Source organism: Euprymna scolopes, chromosome 35 (assembly GCF_053919585.1).
Source record: "Euprymna scolopes isolate OS-2025 chromosome 35, ASM5391958v1, whole genome shotgun sequence".
Classification (NCBI taxonomy): domain Eukaryota; kingdom Metazoa; phylum Mollusca; class Cephalopoda; order Sepiida; family Sepiolidae; genus Euprymna; species Euprymna scolopes.
The window spans coordinates 13,791,279-13,811,519 of NC_136516.1; the positions used below are offsets into that span (position 1 = coordinate 13,791,279).

General features: G+C 36.2%; 1 protein-coding gene across 1 annotated transcript in view; it reads left to right on the forward strand.

The window, feature by feature from the left end:
- Nucleotides 1-20,241, forward strand: part of LOC145259696 (uncharacterized) — a 159,212-nt gene that overhangs the window by 80,731 nt on the left and 58,240 nt on the right. The window lies entirely within an intron of this gene.

Below are 20,241 nucleotides of genomic sequence, written 5' to 3' on the forward strand. Positions count from 1 at the left end.
ATGAAACTTTGGTAATAACTAGTTTATTATATTCAAAACATCACATCAAATCATTAGGGTCTTTGGCCTTTTTTCTCCGTTCTACAGCATATGTTCTAGATGGCCTCCAGTTAGCTTTTGTTTTGTTTTTTGGGTCACCCTGTATATATATTTAGGAATACACAATTGTTTGTACAAAAAAATCCAACAATTGCTACTAAAAATACGTAAGGAACTCAGGGAAAGAGAACGAAAAGACGCCATCTTACTCGCAAGCTTGGATCAGAAAGAAAAGAGTTTGACTCGTTGAGAAGACTTGCCTTTATTACTATTTTGAACAGCGGCCATTTTATTTGTGGGCGTATGGACACTGAGGGATAAGCGCATCGATTTTTCGAGATAAAATTGCTGGTTATAGAATGACAGTTAATTTCTTTGAATTATCACGACCGACAATTAACGGCAAAATATCTCTTCTCTGAAAAGGGATTAATATGGAATTAAATCATTAGTAATATTTAGTTATCTGAGACGGATTATTTTTCCCCCTTTTTATTTTTTGCTTAATGTGAAACTAATCAGCCATTTATTATCCGTTCAAATATATTTGAAGCCATCGCAGATCAGAGGAAGCGTTAATCTATATTTTTTAATAATCTCAGATTTATAAAAAAATTAATCCACGTGAAATTCATAGTAAAAAAAAAAGAAGAGATTATTTACTGTTTTAGAATTTGGGAGATGAGAATAGATAATTTGTAATATTCAGACTGGTATATATATATATATATATATATATATATATATATATATATATATATATATATATGTGTGTGTGTGTGTGTGTATTTATGCATATGGGTATATATATATATATATATATATATATATATATATATATATATATATATATATATATATATATATATATATATATAGGTGTATTTATCCATATGTGTGCGTGTGTATTTATGCAAATGTGTGTATGTATGTAGATATATATACTAATAATATAATATGAAATCCCCGAAACAGTGTTTTCTGGTAAACAACTGATGATCCCTTAAAAAATAAATTATTACTGGTACTATAGTGAATTCGAGAGAGCAAGTTGATGCAGTGATTGCAGGTGATCGAATGACTTACTGCCTAAATAGTTTTCTAACGAATAATTTTTTTTTGTATAGTTTATACGGTTAAAAACTTCCAAGAATATATATATATATATATATATATATATATATATATATATAGGTTTGTTTATGCAGCATTGCGTTGCGGTGTCTTTAGGGAACGAACACACACACACACAAAAAGTTTTGGAATATTTGGCGGTATCGAAATCGGAAAAATTGATGCCTATTTTCCGATGCCAAAACGATTCTTTTAATTGCCTTTTTTATTTGATTTTGTTTAAAACAAACTCTTCCATTGCTGATAATAATAATAAAATAATAAATATTTATTGATTTTAAATTACCAAATTAGCTAAAATCGATAGATCATCATTCACAAGTGTAATTTTCACGTTTAGGAAAATAGCTGCATATTTAACATGTGTTTTTATGAAAATCAGGAGAAATAACAATGTTATAGTTAAATAATTCGAGATTTATAAAGAATCGGAATCGGTAATTTCATCGGAATCGGGAATTTAGCCCAGAATCGGTAATTGTATTGGAATCGGGAAAAATATTAGCATCGCCTCATCACTAATATATATATATATATATATATATATATATATATATATATATATATATATATATATATATATATATATATAGTGTTATAATGGAATAATTCCAGGAGGAAATCCGGGTATGAGAGCTCAATGTGGTAAACAGAGCAATAACATAAAAATATAACACGGAAATTACATAATTGTCGATGCAATAATTTATTTCAACCTTATGGTATTTTCAAGCATCTAAACTAGACAATTACATTTTTGATACTGAAATAAATAAAGAAAAAGAATCGGGCCCCGGCCGTCAAAAACCGGGGCCCGATTCTTTTTCTTTATTTATTTCAGTATCAAAAATGTAATTGTCTAGTTTAGATGCTTGAAAATACCATAAGGTTGAAATAAATTATTGCATCGACAATTATGTAATTTTCGTGTTATATTTATATATATATATATATATATATATATATATATATATATATATATATATATATATATATACAGTAAGTTATAAAAATATATATGGCAATTAAGCTACACAGAATAAGCCTAACAAATCCTAGCATGAATGAAATGCGGAATATTCTGTGTAGCTTAATTGCCATATATACTTTTATAACTTACTACCTAGCTCTACCTATGTATTGAGCACTGTTGAAGTAAATACTTAAAGTTTATGTATAAAATTATACTTCCGTATATTAATTTATGCGATTAAATGAAGTAGTCATTATATATATATATATATACTAGCAGGGAGACCCGACGTTGCCCGGGATGAATGATGATCAATAAATGTTTCACGCTTTTATATTTTATTGTCATCGTAATTGGTGAAATCGCTCATTTTTTTTTCAATCAAATCGATTGATTGCCTGCTCTAGTTGGGGACCCATTGCGGTGAACCAGAGGGAAGCTTCATATGCCTTTTCGCAGGCACTTAGTCCACACTACATTGTAGTCTACATTGCACTGTAAAGAACCTACTCTTGATTTTATAAAAAAGAAATGTTATTAGATATATATAGTTTGAATTTAAGTTTAAAATGAATAAGTCAAGTATCATGGTTCAATTGTGCTTTAAACATTTCGAACGTGTCCCTCTGCTAACATATCAAGATTACACGAAAAAAAAAAAATAGAAAGAGTTAGAATATTTGCATACCTGACTGGATTTAGGAACGAAGATTACAATGTGATATGAATTATCTTTTGTTTAAAAGCCGCAAGTTAAACCAGTCTGACGGGTTGTCATGACAAGAATTATTTATCATGATCAATCCTTAGATCTACTCATAGTGTGGCATTTTGACCTTGTGTCATAGATGTAGAAAACCAAGTTGTCGTCATTATTACAACACCACACAAAAGTTCACAATGCCTCTAAGAAGATGAGTGGTCTCAGCAATGACAACAAGTGCAAGTTCCGCCCATGCAGAGTGTGAGCCACCTGACATCCGGTTGTTCTGCTGGGGGGGGGGGCGACAACCATACAATACGACACAATGGAGTATGTAAACATCTCTGTTAGACCATCTTTACAAAAATTAAATATCAAATGTAAGAGCTAGTCCTGGGAACATGTTTACCAGAAAGAACAGTTGGAAATAAGTTATACACCATCCACTATGACTGTGCAGCTCTTACAGCTACGTACCTAGAAAACAGAGGTATTAAACCTGATATTAAATAGGCTCCTTCAACTTTTGACAAACAATGGATACCCATGAAGGGGTGTTTGTGGCAGGAGGTGTGCAATCTCCAACCACACCTCTCCTGAGTCGACATTGTTAAATACCAGTGGCAAGTGAAGTGTATGTACAGGACGACTGGAAACAAATGCCGAGATAAGCGGAGAGCACATACAGTGCCTAGAATTCCCGAATTGTCACCCATCTGGTACTAACCAGGCTCAACGTTGCTTAACTTTGGAGATCTGACGAGAACCGGTGTGTCAATGCGATTATAACCTTAGTAGAAGTTAAGCCTGAAGTCCTAGCAAGCAAGATCTGTCAAACAGTCAGACTGTCAGTCAATAATGAATGAAAGCTTCTAACAAAAAAACATTAGAAAACTTCAAAAACTTACGTTGAAAAAAAAAGAAAAGAAATAAGAAACACGGTTTATACTGAAACTGAACTTTGCCAACCTGATAAGTCCTAAATTGTCATCTAAACTTCAACCCCTGTCCCACTGACGAAATGTTGCATCCCTCTGCCTGTTTTACAAGTATTTTGATGGTGGATGCTCCGACGAACTACAAGCCCTTGTATCCCCTTTGACGTAAATGTCACCGTCAAACCCGACAAGCAACAAAGTCCCACCCCTTCACAGTGGAGATCCCTAGATGTAAGAAAGCCTTCTACTCTAATTGTTTCTTCCCCAGAACTGCTAGACTCTGAAATTCTCTTCTTGGTTCCCGCTTCCCAAACTGTACTGATGTACCACGGCGCCTCCGCGTAGAAGTTGTTGTGATTGTTCTTTGGTCGAGTGGTCAGCGTTGATCGTCTTTGGCGTTGACTCGTCGACAATCGTCCACCGGTCTGCCTTCGTCGTCCGCAGCGCAGGTTCCAGACAGCTCGAGTTCCTCCAGTGAAGTGACCATACACTGCCCCACCCCACGTTGTGTTTCTTTAAGTGTTAAGGCAGCGACGTTTCACACCTGCAAGGAAAAGGTTAAACACACGGACGACCGGAGACGCTGGCACAAAAGTAAAATAAAACAGAACGCTGTTTTATATATGTAAATAATAAAAGAAATCTTTATCCTGTTTTTTTTCAATGTTCAATTAACTGCACAGTCAAACGAAGGGAGTGAGTGTGTAATTGGTAATATGGCGACTCGGCTGGGTTCCGATCTCAAGGCAGCTTATCTGTGGAAAGTGATCGGCAACGATTAGGATGGTAAATTCGTTTCTCAATCTAACCGACCGGGAGGCTGGCTGACCAGTTCGAAAGTGCGCGCAGATCTGTAAAATGGGGTGTTTAAATAAGAAAACCCTGCCTGGCAATTCCTTTCAGATGTCATTTTCTTGCCAAATTACATTACTCAGGGCTCTTATCGTATAAATCTGCTTAGGTAACCAAAACTCTCGGTACGGAGGGGAATTCCCTCTTAATGGTTATTTGCGTCATAACTCTAGGGGCGGTCCCCTCACCTCCAACTACCGTGGAGTCGATCCTCTTACTATCACTGGTGACGTATGCTAGGGGCTGGTCCTGATTCTCCAACCACCTTGGAATTAATCCTCTCACTATTCCCAGTGACGTCACCCTGGCGTTTCTCTACTTCTTCACCTTAGATCCTCGGATATGTGGGTGAACGGCGGGGTCTATATTAATACTAATTAATATTTCTTTATCTATTTCCGCAAGGAAATACAGTTTCTCCAAACAACATTATTCAGTGGCCGACATGTGGCCATTACCTGTCAACACGCGTTGGCTTATTGTAACTTCTGGCCGACGAATCTTTTCCCAAAATATCTTTCTCAAAACAACATTGTCGCAATGGCTCTTCTCCGGGCCATTAATTATATCAACACGGGAACATATGTCCCAGGAAAACGAAAAAAGTCCCTTTTTCAAAACAGCCATTATCTATAACTTTGCCAACTCAGCATCTGTCTCGTCAAATTCTATTTCCTCGGCCATTCATCTCAACTTCTTATCAATACGGGAACATACGTCCCAGGAAAAACGAAAGTCTTTTCAAACAGTCATTATCTATGAATTTGGCTAATTCAGCATTTGTCTCGTCAAATTCTATTTCCTCGGCCATTCATCTCAATTTCTTATCTTATTTTATTTACCCAGGATCGGCAATGGCTACCGCCATCCAAGTCTGTTCTGTACCTAGTAACCCAGCCAAGTACTTACGGTCTGTTAACTCTTCCAGACCAAAGTCCTATCCTAATATTGTCACATCACTCCCCTTCATTTTTGTCAATTAGCCATAATTGACACAACAATCAAATTACAATGTTTGTCAATATCCAATTCATGCAAAAAGTTCTCAATGAGTAATTGTCCTGTATATTTTTTCAATGTCTCCACATGCAAGATCAGAGGCTCTCAACACCTCTTACTAATTACTCTGATTACCAATGGTTATCCATCATGCATTATCTGGCTCTTTTAAGTCTTTTCTCTTTTTTTTTTTCAAAGGGTTTCGCATGCAAGATCAGATGCTCTCAACACCTCTTACTAATTATTGCAACTGTCCACCACTCAGGGTCTGTCTCTTTTAGTTGCTTTTTCTTTTCCAATTGTCTTTCTCGGATCAGGGGTGGTCACAATTCCACCCGAAGATTTAATTTCCACTTCTTCTGCATTCTTTTCAAATAGAACACCAATTGGCTCCCCTGTTCCACCCAGGAGAGCACTCGCCATCGCCCTGCGTTTTACCATTAATTCTCTATGCTTCATTAGTGCTCGTACCACTAATATTACCAGGATTATAATAATCAAAGTTCCAATCACGGCCGACCAACTCAACAAGATACTGGTACCACCAATCCAGTCTATACTGGTTTTTCCTACAGTATCCAATTTATCTCTTAATTGTTCAAATCCCATCTTCTCTATAGGCTTCAGTATTTCGGGAATCTTACTCAATGTTGCATCAGGGAATCTTTTTACTATCGGTTCCCACAATCCTGCCCAATCACTGAGATTATTTCTCATTAATTTCCCAAAGGACTTTTCCCTTTCAAACTTCTCCTCAGCTTGGTAATAAGGTGGGAGGGACATGGACGTTCCAAATGTGGAACAACCTAATGGCAACTCTACCATTGTTAATGGGGGCATCGCCCTTATTGTTCTCGTAGTCTTACCCTCACAAACCATAGATAATTTTATTTCTCCCTGGGTTGCTACCGCCCAGACTCCATCCGATACACTAATTGCTTGTGGTAATACCACATCAGCCAAGACTTCCACTTGACAATTCCTCCTAATGCCCTCCTTATCTCCCTTAAACAGTTCTACATAATTCATAATTACCAGCCACATATATGGGGCTGGTAGAAGTACAAGTCTTCAATGCATCAGCCCTGCATTGGCTTGCTTCTCTCTCAGGTAACATCATGAACTTAGTCCTTGCCAAATTCAAAGCTATGTACTCAGTTTCCAACCTATATCTTGCCACAGCCCCCAGCTTCTGGTCTGCTTTAGGATAGGGAATGGGAAGATTTATTATCTGATATATTTCGAACGTACTGTCTCTATCCAATAATGGAACTGACATTACTATTATTAGCTTCTCGTTTTCTATCAGGGTCACACAACCCAATGCATTATAGTATTTCCATAACTCCTCTGTAGGATCTACAGGTAAACGTAAATGATGAGGTAGTTCGGTCTGTATTTTTATCAGTATTGCCTTCAGATAGCTTGGGGTCACTATATTCGGTGATAGATGTCCCAAGGATAGTGAATCTAACTGGGCTCTAACATGCTCTAATAGGGTTATCAATGACTGACTAGTTTGTCGCACCCTAGCTGTAATTGACAACAATTGGAAATACTGCTGCATAAAACTGCTTACCTCTTGCATTTCAGATTTCATTGACTCAGTAATATTAGATAATTGTCCTTGTAACTCTCGTAGATTTCTCGTTAACCAATTTATGTGTACTCGGTTTTTGGCTAATTCCATTCTCGTGACATTTAATATCGATACGCTATCTCTAGCCACCTGAGCTAAAGTTTTCTGATTCTTTTCCACATCAAACAACTTTCGCCTGATAGTTTTCACATCATCCTCGGATACTGTGCCGAATAACACACTTAACGCTTTTCCCACTATAGGAATTACTGCCCTCTTCGATCTAGCTTGTAACAGCCCAATGCTTTTTAGATACAAATTCATCTCCTTCCATTGATATTCCATAACCCTAGCTTCTTGCTCTAATGAAGATAATAGCTTCATGTACCCTTCCTCCTGTACATAGTTACTGACTACTCGTGCTCTGGCCTTATCCAGTGCAATGATCTCATCTTTTAACCCGTCCAACAGCATTCTGTAAGGTTTAAGGTCCACCACTAAGGTAATCAGCCACTTCGACCTGGTAATTATGACTTCACTAACTTTCTTAAAGATAGTATTTCGTTCATTCCTCCACGCATTTGCCGAGCAAATCGCAATCACAATCATCAGCAAAATTCTTCGGTCCATTCCTGCAACGAGATGCAAGAACAATTCATTCTTCATTTGTGTACACCTTTTTTTTTCTTTATTAAGTATTTGTCCTTCCCTAGCCGGCTAAAATTCTCTATAACACAGGTAATTTATTTCGAGACATAGTCAAGGACCAGATGAGATCCACCACACCCGAAGCAAAATGAATGGAGGGGCCCTCTCCACCCACCAGCCTATCCAAGCATCGCCAACCCCAACCGATCCAAGACACGTCTATTTTGCAATACCTCACTCACTCAATCTAATTTTGGGGGCTCAGCATTCTTGGCTCCCCTCAACCGATATTTAATGGGTATCTCTTTTTCTTTCTGCCACCTCTCACGAAGTTGGGCAAGAGGTATCTCATCCTCTGACTCCCAATCACTTCCACTGGTTCTATCTCCAGTAATTGACATCGGCGGTTGTTCATCGACTTCTCGATCTCCAGGCTTTATCACTTTATCTCCTACAATTTCCGTTACTTCAAAGACTCGTGGGTCTTCTATCAGGTTATAATCACTAAACTTCAGCGCCCATTGCTGAATCTTCTTATTCGTCCATTCTGCCTCCAGCAGATATTTCAAGGGTTTATGATCAGTTTTGATCGTAAACATGGCTCCACTAAGGTAGAATTCTAATTTTTGTACTGCGTACATAATTGCATACGCTTCCTTTTCTATCACCGGCCATCTCTGCTGTGTCTCCGAGAGCCGATGTGACAAAAAATACACAGGGACCTCCTCCGGTATATTTGGCACCGGCCCGTCCCTGTCTGGACAAGGTTGTGTTAATACCGCACCTATGCATCTATCACTGGCGTCAGTGTATAAGACCATAGGTCTGCTCAAATCTGGGTAAGTCAAAAGTGGAATTGCTGTTAACTGTTCCCTAAGACAATCAAAGGCTCGCTGACAATCCTTCGTCCACCTGAATCTAGCGTATTTCTTGGTGAGAGCTATCAGTGGTCCGGCCAATCGTGAGAAGGCAGGGATAAACCTTCTATAGTACCCAATGGCACCTATAAATCCCTTCACTTCTCTAACACTTGGGCGCAGGCATTGCCCTGATTATTTCTACTTTATCCAAATCAGGTTTTATCCCCTCCTTATCGATTATAAATCCCAAATACTTCATCTCGTCTTTCATAAATTGACACTTTGGCAATTTTACTTTCAGGTTGTGTTCTCTCAACCTTTCCATTACCTTCTCTAAATGCTTAATGTGCTCGTCAGGTGTTTTGGAGAACACCAACACATCATCCAGATAGGCCATAGCAAAGCCCTCTAATCCTTCTAAAACAATAGACATCAATTGGATGAATATCCCTGGAGCATTAGACAAGCCAAAGGGCATCACCCTAAAATTGAACAGCCCTAAGTGACAGGTAAGGGCTGCCTTCTCCCTGTCTACTTCGTCTAAGGCCACTTGCCAGTAACCGGATCTCAAATTCAATGTTGAGAAACAGACTGACTTGCCCAACAATGCCAATATATCGTCAATTAAAGGCAGGGGAACGGCTACAGGTTTAGTGATAGCGTTTAATTTCCTAAAATCTACGCAAAACCTATGTCCCCCGTCCTTCTTTTCCACTACCACTATCGGGAAACTCCAAGGCGATTTGGACCTCTCAATTATACCTGCCTCTAACATATCCTTTACGGCTTCTTCCACCACTTCTCTCTTATGAATGGGAGTCCTATAAGGCTTTAACCTTATGGGCTGATTATTTCCTGTATCAATTTTGAGACCGTCTGAGTCTGTCCCAATTCTCTATCATCATTAGCCACCACATCCCGATTTCTTTTTAACAGATCTCTCACTCTATTCCGATATCTCTCAGGTACTATTATCTCCTCTTCCCTAAGTTCTGTCCATTCTTTTCTTTCCTTCCTGTCCCACCGTATTTGACTAACGTTACGTAGTGGTAAGGCGTACCCCATATCCTCACTATTCAGTATTTTTACGGTTTTACCGGACGTATTAGCTATCAGCACAGGGATTATCTCCTCCCCCTGCACTACTGATTCACACAGCATTATTCCTTCTTCATTATCACGGTATTTATCTACGGGTATTATTTGATGGGTCTCACCATCCAACCCCATACCCCTTATCTGACCTTCACAGGATACCACCACCCTCGGGGGTATCTTTGTATCTTTGTTCGCTACTACCACCAGAGTACTAATTTCCTGTCCCCCCAAAGGAACTTCCACCTTATCCAAGATTAGCTTTGCTGGTTCAAACTCCAGCCGAGCCCTTCGGGCTTTCAACCAATCCTCTCCTAGGATCAGTTCTTCACACACATCTGGAGCCACATACAGGGTGTGATCAACTTCTACACCCCCTACCTTTATGGGACATAATATCCTCCCATCTAGCCTCATCTGGCTGCCATCGGCCTGGCTCACATCCAGATCGGGTTGTAACAGAGTCCGTTTAACTCTCAACCTCTTTATCACTTCACTATTCACTAGTGAGACTGAAGCGCCCGTATCGATCAAGGCCTTTACCCTAAGACCTTGAACATAGGCTTCACAACTTAATTCGCTCAGCTCTGTCCTCGATGGACACTCCATGGAACGATGACCCTCTCCCCGACACTGCCAACATATCAGTCCGGAGCGTCTCTGGGGTGGATCATGGAACCCACGCCATCTTGATCAATTCTGGCGCCTTGGGTCAGCCTCTGCCTCCCAATTTTCCTGCCGCCTATATCCTACCCCCCTCCCTACTGGAGGTTTGTAAACTCTCTGCCTTTCTTTTGGGGTTTTCCTTGCCCCCGAACCCCCATCACGTGCCCTCTCTATCACATTCACACTCTGTCTGGCCATCTGCACACATCTGGCCACATCGTCAGGTCTATCCTTTAAGACCTCTCTCTTGATGTCCTCATCTAAGAGGGCATCTATGAAACAGTCAGCCATCCAGGTTTGAAGCACAGGCTTCGCCCGGATTTCGTCTTCAGGGAAGGCCAACAGTGTCAATCCCTTGATTCTTTCGGCCAGTTCGGCAAACGATTCTCCCTCTCGTTGCCTAACCTGCCCCAGGCTCCTCATGGCCTGAATTGCGGACGGCTCTCCCGCATATTCCATTTTTAGTTTTTCTTGAAGCTGAGTCCAGGTTATCCCTGGATCCTCACTCAGCTCCTTGTCTATAAAATCGGACACTAACCCCTCTGCTGTCTCAAATGCCAGCAGAACCAACTCTCTTTCCGACAGATTATACACTATCTTTTTTTTTCTAATGGCCTTTAGCCAATCGTTCAACTTCAACGGGTCCCCCCCAAACGAGGACATTCTCACATTCGTTAGTATCGTCTTAAACTCCCTGGTTATTTCCTCCACCCCAGGCACATCTGTCTCTATCGATCCGTCCCTACTCATTGTTCCTATAAGATTCCCTTAGCAACAATATCCAAAACAACAAACAATAAGACCTTCAATTCGCAATAATAATAATAGAATTAAAAAAAACAACAAAATTTTCCTAACAACAATAATCAAAAAGAAACAACACGATTTTCTCAATAGCTAAAAAACAAACAAACAAGCGACAAGACACGGCGAGCTCTATCCCAGATGAAACGAAAATAATAACAAAAAAAATCAAAAGGGGAAACCAAAAGGTGTCCTACCTGTCGCTGTCCTCTTGTGGCAGGTGTTCCTCACGTGCTGGGTCTCTTCACAGTTGAATGTCTCAATTGTTGAATGTCTCAAGTGTTGATTCGAATTCTCTGACTGTTTCGCGTTGGACTCCCCCAAGGGTCGAATCCTGGTTCATAACGGCACCAATATGTACCACGGCGCCTCCGCGTAGAAGTTGTTGTGATTGTTCTTTGGTCGAGTGGTCAGCGTTGATCGTCTTTGGCGTTGACTCGTCGACAATCGTCCACCGGTCTGCCTTCGCCGTCCGCAGCGCAGGTTCCAGACAGCTCGAGTTCCTCCAGTGAAGTGACCATACACTGCCCCACCCCACGTTGTGTTTCTTTAAGTGTTAAGGCAGCGACGTTTCACACCTGCAAGGAAAAGGTTAAACGCACGGACGACCGGAGACGCTGGCACAAAAGTAAAATAAAACAGAACGCTGTTTTATATATGTAGATAATAAAAGAAATCTTTATCCTGTTTTTTTTTTCAATGTTCAATTAACTGCACAGTCAAACGAAGGGAGTGAGTGTGTAATTGGTAATATGGCGACTCGGCTGGGTTCCGATCTCAAGGCAGCTTATCTTTGGAAAGTGATCGGCAATGATTAGGATGGTAAATTCGTTTCTCAATCTAACCGACCGGGAGGCTGGCTGACCAGTTCGAAAGTGCGCGCAGATCCGTAAAACGGGGTGTTTAAATAAGAAAACCCTGCCTGGCAATTCCTTTCAGATGTCATTTTCTTGCCAAATTACATTACTCAGGGCTCTTATCGTATAAATATGCTTAGGTAACCAAAACTCTCGGTACGGAGGGGAATTCCCTCTTAATGGTTATTTGCGTCATAACTCTAGGGGCGGTCCCCTCACCTCCAACTACCGTGGAGTCGATCCTCTTACTATCACTAGTGACGTATGCTAGGGGCTGGTCCTGATTCTCCAACCACCTTGGAATTAATCCTCTCACTATTCCCAGTGACGTCACCCTGGCGTTTCTCTACTTCTTCACCTTAGATCCTCGGATATGTGGGTGAACGGCGGGGTCTATATTAATACTAATTAATATTTCTTTATCTATTTCCGCAAGGAAATACAGTTTCTCCAAACAATATTATTCAGTGGCCGACATGTGGCCATTACCTGTCAACACGCGTCGGCTTATTGTAACTTCTGGCCGACGAATCTTTTCCCAAAATATCTTTCTCAAAACAACATTGTCGCAATGGCTCTTCTCCGGGCTATTAATTATATCAACACGGGAACATATGTCCCAGGAAAACGAAAAAAGTCCCTTTTTCAAAACAGGCATTATCTATAACTTTGCCAACTCAGCATCTGTCTCGTCAAATTCTATTTCCTCGGCCATTCATCTCAACTTCTTATCAATACGGGAACATACGTCCCAGGAAAAACGAAAGTCTTTTCAAACAGTCATTATCTATGAATTTGGCTAATTCAGCATTTGTCTCGTCAAATTCTATTTCCTCGGCCATTCATCTCAATTTCTTATCTTATTTTATTTACCCAGGATCGGCAATGGCTACCGCCATCCAAGTCTGTTCTGTACCTAGTAACCCAGCCAAGTACTTACGGTCTGTTAACTCTTCCAGACCAGAGTCCTATCCTAATATTGTCACACTGACATGCAAAAGTTCAAGTGTAATGTGAACAGACATCTTGCTGCTCAACTCCCTACATAGTATCCTTGCAACTTATGTCCTTGATAGTAGCCCTCTACATCAAGGTGGCACTGTGCCTTGTTCGGGGTGAAACTGTAAAAGGAAGAAAAATGAGAATTAATTCGAAAGGAAAAAATTGTGTTTTGTTTCTGGGAACAAGATTCTGCAAAGAAGCAAATTGTTGTGTCATGGATTTAAAAAGCTAAAATTCGTTTATTATTTAGTTAAAACAATGCATTTAAAATGGGAAAAATAAAGGAACACGATTTGCTTTATACTGCAACGGAACTTTTTTCAATGTAAATTAAAAAGGCTAAAATAAGAATTATGTATGTCAAATTGTGTATGTTTGAAGCAAGAAACAATGAAATATTGCAAAAACTGAATTATGAATTTAAGAAGAAAAACAAACTTAAACATTAAATTAAACAAACAATTAAACAAACAATTAAACAAACAATTAAACAAAATTAAACAAACAAATAAAATTAAGCAAACAATTAAACAAACAATTAAACAAAATTAAACAAACAATTAAACAAACTTAAACAATTAAACAAGATTAAACAAACAATTAAACAAGATTAAACAAACAATTAAACAAACAATTAAACAAAATTAAACAATTAAACAAACAATTAAACAAACAATTAAACAAAATTAAACAAACAATTAAACAAATTTAAATGAACAAAATTAAGCAAACAAATTAAAATCGAGCAATGAATAATTTTCAAAATGAAAACAATTTAAATTCAAAGAAATAATTTAAATATAAAGTTACTCGTGTAAAGTTAGAGAAGAAATCCGTTGAATACTTTAGCTTAAAATGTGTGTTAAATAATAACGTTATTAGTATTATTATTAATCTAAATAATATTAGTATTATTTAGATTAATCAGACAATTGCTCTCATCTTGAGTGTTATCTGCACAACGTTTCGATCGACGTAATCTCCGACCTTCTTCAGGTGTATAAATTTTCATGTTTGATAAAGAAAAAGAAGTTAACTCTAAACTTCTGATGTTTCGTTAAAAAATATGAAACCTCGGAAGTGTAGAGTTAAACCCCCACTTTTCCTTTACCAAACATGGCGACTTATTCGCTTGAAAAAGGTTGGAGCCCAAAACGTTGTGAAATTAACACTCAAGATGAGAACATTAGTCCAACTAATCAAAATAATACAAAAACCATCCCTCATCTAAAAAATTCAGAATTGCAGTAACGTTATTATTTAAGCACGGCCAATTTTTTACAAAAAATAAATAAATAAATAAATAAATAAAATAAAAATGAATAAATTAATGAATTTTGAGTTCTTATTTATAATTTGACTTAATAAGAAAAAAAAATACAGAAGATACAGACAAATCTTTATGATGTACGTACCTGTCACGGAATGAAGATGTCATATTCAAAAAATCACGTAAATTGATCAAGTTGTTTTTTTTTTTTTTTTTTTTTAAAAAAATCAAATTTTATCATGAGCAACACGAGGAAGCCAGAAACCGCCATGTTTTTAAAAGATGTTAAAATTCAAGGGTGGACAACTTAGTTCGACTACCGAGATTTTGTTTGCATTCAAAATAATTAAAACTTTTTGTTTAACTAAAAATCGTAAATTTTGATTTTCTTAGTTAAAAAAAAAACTTACTTGATCTATTCACATGAATTTTGGAACATGACATCTACATTCTGTTATGACACTATCATTTGCCGGGGGAGAGTTACTTGGTTGAGAAAACTAGCACCTCGGGTGTTAGAGATCATATCAAACGATAGGCACATGAAAGCATCAACGCAAGATGGCGTCGACTATAACTGGCTGGCATGAGTCTCTTCTTGCGTCTTCTTTGTGTCGCTATAGGCAGCGTTCCCATCGTCGGCATTAAATGGCAGAGACCACATGCTGAAATTTAACGCTTATATTGTATAGAAATAGCGAACAAATGCATTTTTATAAAAATATATAATTTATTGTACATTTAACACTGGCGGAGCATATTTAACTTAAGACCCGTTGAGACCCGACGCGTGCAGCCAAACTGCTATGTGCGTCTGTCGTGCACAAGATGCAAGTTTCAGCTGTTTTAAACAATAGAATTACAATTCAATTCCCCTCTTCTTCTTTGTTGAAAGAAAGAGAAAGGGACTGAAAGAGAGAGAGAGAGAGAGAGAGAGAGAGAGAGAGTGAGAGAGAGAGAGAGAGAAAGAGAAAGAGAGAGAGATAGTCTTACATAATGTTTGAACATTGTCTTGTTTTTGTATGCCTCGATGACAAATCCTTTTGGGTTTGACCTTTTGAATTCTAGGCTCTCAGATCGTTTTGACTTGGTTGAATATTATAAACAACTTTTGGTTTGGATCATACCTGATTGACAATAGTTACTGAAGTCGTCATGTTCTTTTCAATAATAACGACTTTCTTTCTCACCTCACCACGAGCACAGTAAGTCACAAGTCGAGCATACTGTTTATTAATGTAGAAGCCCAGCTCCCCCAAAAGGAGCTTCTTCATTGTGCCACACCATGACGAGTACATAACTCATAAAGAGTTTTCTGTATTTTTGCTTTTTTTTTTTTTTTTAAAGTTAGATTCTAAATAAGAACCGAATTTTGTAAGTGTTGTAAAACTTGTTGATGTAAACAATTCCAAACTATTTTGAAACAAATATTAGTGACGGGACGATTCCAAACTTTTTCCCGATTCCGATACAATTACAGATCCTGTTCAAAATTTCCGACTTAGATACAAGTATCGATTCCAATTCTTTTAAAATTTCTAAGTATCAAATTAGAGATTTGACGCGTTTAAAAAATGTCCAAACAACTATACCCCCTCCCCCGTTTAATGTTTGTATATATTTTGCAAAACGTACAATATACACTTAGGATGGGGCGCGTACATTACAAGAATAGATCTTTGTAAATATTTTTCTCATATGTTTTCCTTGTGATTGGTTGAAAATTGTGAGACAAGATTTTTATTATGAAACCTCATTTGCATTTGTTTGTCCTTAATGCTATTTGAAATTTTCATAAAAGATTAAAAAGAACCGATGATTGGTATGCCTAATAAGGAAAAAAGTGTAGGAACAGAATAGTTAGCAAAGCCTGTCCCATGTCAAGAATGAGTTTCTACATAATAAAGCACTGTTTAGAAAGGCAGTTTTAAGATTAGGAGGGATATCTGTTAATTATTCTGTACCTCCCCTCTTTGAAAAAAAAATGTTCATATTTTTTTTTCTCACAATTATACAAATTTGCGTTAGTGTAAAAGAAAAAAGTAGTTGTAATAATAATAATAATAATAATAATAATAATAATAATAATAATAATAAAAATAATGATAATGATAATGATAATAATGATAATAATAATAATAGTAATAGTAATAATAATGATAATAATAACAAGAATGATAATGATAATAATGATAATAATAATGATGATAATGATAATAATGATAATAATAATAATAATAATAATAATAATAATAATAATAATAATGATAATGATAATAATGATAATAATAATGATGATAATAATAATAATAATGATAATAATAATAATAATAATGATAATGATGATAATGATGATGATAATGAGGATAATAATAATAACAATAACAATAATAATAATAATAATAATAATAATAATAATGATAATAATAATGATGATGATAATGAGGATAATAATAATAACAATAACAATAATAATAATAATAATAATAATAATAATAATAACAATAATAATAATAATGATGATGATAATAATAATGATAATAATAATGATGATAATAATAATAATGATAATAATGATGATTGAGAAGTTTGTTAACTTAAAAAAAAAATTTAATTTACATTTAAAATACCCAAAACATATGAGATTCTACTTTTTTAGGCGATTATGTGTGAGCACACTTAAACGTTACTTTAGAATTTAGAATGGGGTTCAGTTGTGCATATAAATATAATGTGAACTGATCCCATTTCGAAACATTATAACTTTTTAAGTAGTTAATTAATTTTTACCAATAATTCTAAGGCCGATCAGCAAAATCATAAAATCACATGTAATTGCTATATTTTTCGTATTGCCACATGTACTTAGGGTTAGTAGTAGGAAAAGAGCGTGGTTTTTATGACTTTTAACAATACTATATATTAATATGATATCGTGTGTGTTATTTATTTTGTGTGTCACGATTACATCCGAATGACTGTTGTTTAATTGTTATGGATTCTCATTTCTTATAATAAATAATTTTACCAAGTTTTGGTTTCGGTTTAAATTATAGCTGATGGCACTTAAGTCATCTATTTTTTTTTTTATAAATGATTTTACCAAGAATTCTTCATAAGTTTTGGTTTCGATTTCGATTATAGCTGATGGAACTCGAGTGATCCATTTATTTTTATAAATAATTTTATCAAGAATTCTTCATAAGTTTTGATTTTGGTTTCGATTATATCTGAAGGAACTCAAGCTGATGCACCCAATTCATATGGATATATTTTTTATTTTGAAATCCCAACTTTATAATATATAAAAATATCGATAGAACATTAACTTTACAATACTACATACGAAATCTGAAAGAATTAAAATATCATATTTAAGCGTACTTTCCGACCTGGCTACGCCAGGCGTCCTTGCTAGCTTAGATAAATACTTTTGCAGGTTTAACAAGAGTTACAATATTATCAGAGCATCTCTATTAACGCCATGAATATGAACATCAATATATTACATATGAATGAGTCCCCTGTGGAATTTCCACAGGTCCTGCTAGTTGTTATTATTTGCATCTCGTTTTTTGTTTTTGTTTTTTTACAGCAAAGCAAATCAATTTAATAACCAACCAAATTTATATAATTAAAATAAAATGTAAGCATTCATAGAAGGAAGGCACATAATAGTTAACGAAGCCCAACGCCCTCTCCATGTTCAAAATAGTTTTCTAAATAGTAACATTATTATTCAGAAATTTGTTCGTAACAATGGGAGGTGGGGGGGCGTTGTTAATATTTTGTTCTTACATTGTTTTCTCATTTTACCTACCCATCGTTGACTGTTTTCAACTGTTTATGAAAACTTTCAAGTGGCATGTTGTACACTAACGACGAAATTGGCTTTGTTTAAAATCAAAATAAACCTTTTGTTATCCTTCAATTTGCAATACATTAAAAGGAAAACATTTAAGAAAAAATATACCCGGAAATTACCTAGGGGGTTTATGTAATAATTTGAAGACTTACAAAAAAGAAAACCCCAACAAATCTCTAATTAAATATTTATAAATATCAAAACAATTGGAATTGGAATCGGGAATCAAATTGGAATTGAAAATTTAGAACAGAATCGATAATTGGATCGGAATCGGGAAAAATTTTGGAATCGTACCATCACTAATATATATATATATATATATATATATATATATATATATATATATATATATATATATATATATATATATATATAATTATTTACTATATAATTATTTACTATAATAATTATAAAAACTACAGACACTAGTGTTTCATCCTTTCAGGAATCATCAGTGCAGGGTATCATGATTACCGTTGGTTGGGAGACTCGAACCCAGCAACGAAGCCATCTTTGATCTCATTACCAAGGACCAAATCCACACGGCCACCGTCAACCGCGAGAAATATCATTGAAATTTAAACATTTATTTTTAAATTTCTTAACATCTGTCAGAATGATCTAATGATTATAATATCATGATCTGCGCATGCAAGCTAAAGTGACCGACTTTATTTCAACTGTAAACTACTCAACGATAAGAAACATAATTATTTACTATAATAATTATTAAATACCTACACACACTAGTGTTTCATCCTTTCGGGAATCATCAGTGCAGGGTGGCACGGTTACCGCCAGTAATATACCAAAGTCTCAGCTGTGTTTACAGCAGCTTTCCGAATGTTTGCCCCATCGGAAAGCTGCAACACTGGTCCTAGATTATCGCTATTTCTGATCCCCTCTACTGGGAGCCATCAGGATCTGCAGATCGTCTCTGTCTTTCTCTCGACCCCGACTCAGTCTGCTCTCTCTCACTCCCGATGCTTAACTAAAAATTAAATATGTCTTTCAAGCTCTCTCCTAAAAGTCCACGTCACTTTAATGCTACGTCAAACTCTAGAGGTCAACCTATTTTTAAACTATTGTTTGCCTTCTAACATTCTTTCCTATAAGACATCTTAACATAAATATATTTATCTGTATTGCCCGGCCAATATCTGACACTAAGTGGAAAAAAAAAACTGATGGAAGATAGAAGAGGTTTATTCCATTTGATCTTTGTTCCAAATTAATGATCAGTCGATCAAATTAATGATCAGTCACGGGGTGGGGGTAGAGACATATTGATAATCATTGTTTATTTCTTCCACTCTCTATTTGAGCCATTTGACGTCATATCTATTTCTATTAATTTTCACAGTCTTGTAATTCTAATCTCTAGTTCAGCAAATCGACTCCAACTGAACCATCGTCATAATCATAACTATAATCATGATCATAATTACCACCACCACCACTTATTTACTTTAGAATTTATGAATGTTTAAGGTTTCTAATTCAGCTGAGTAAATAACACTTCGGCTTGAATTATTTTCTCAATTTGCAAATGAATTATTACTTTAGTGTTATTACCTTATTGTTAAGTTATTACTACGGCTCTGACAACAGATTATTCTTATTATTATTTTGACTCTCGAGTATATATCCGACACAGTTAGACACAGTTAATCAACCAAGAACCACATCACTCTGTATAAAAGCATATAAGATATCAACGGATACACATTCGAGAGTCAAAACAATGAAAAGAATATGCTGTTGTCATAGTCCTAGTTATTACTTCAGTGTTATTACTTTAGTGTTGAGTTATTACTTTAGTGTTATTAACTTAGTGTTGAGTTATTACTTCAGCGTTATTACTTTAGTGTTGAGTTATTACTTTAGTGTTATTAACTTAGTGTTAAGTTCACTTTTATTACCTTGTTCAGTTACAGAGTATTAAGATCAGAAA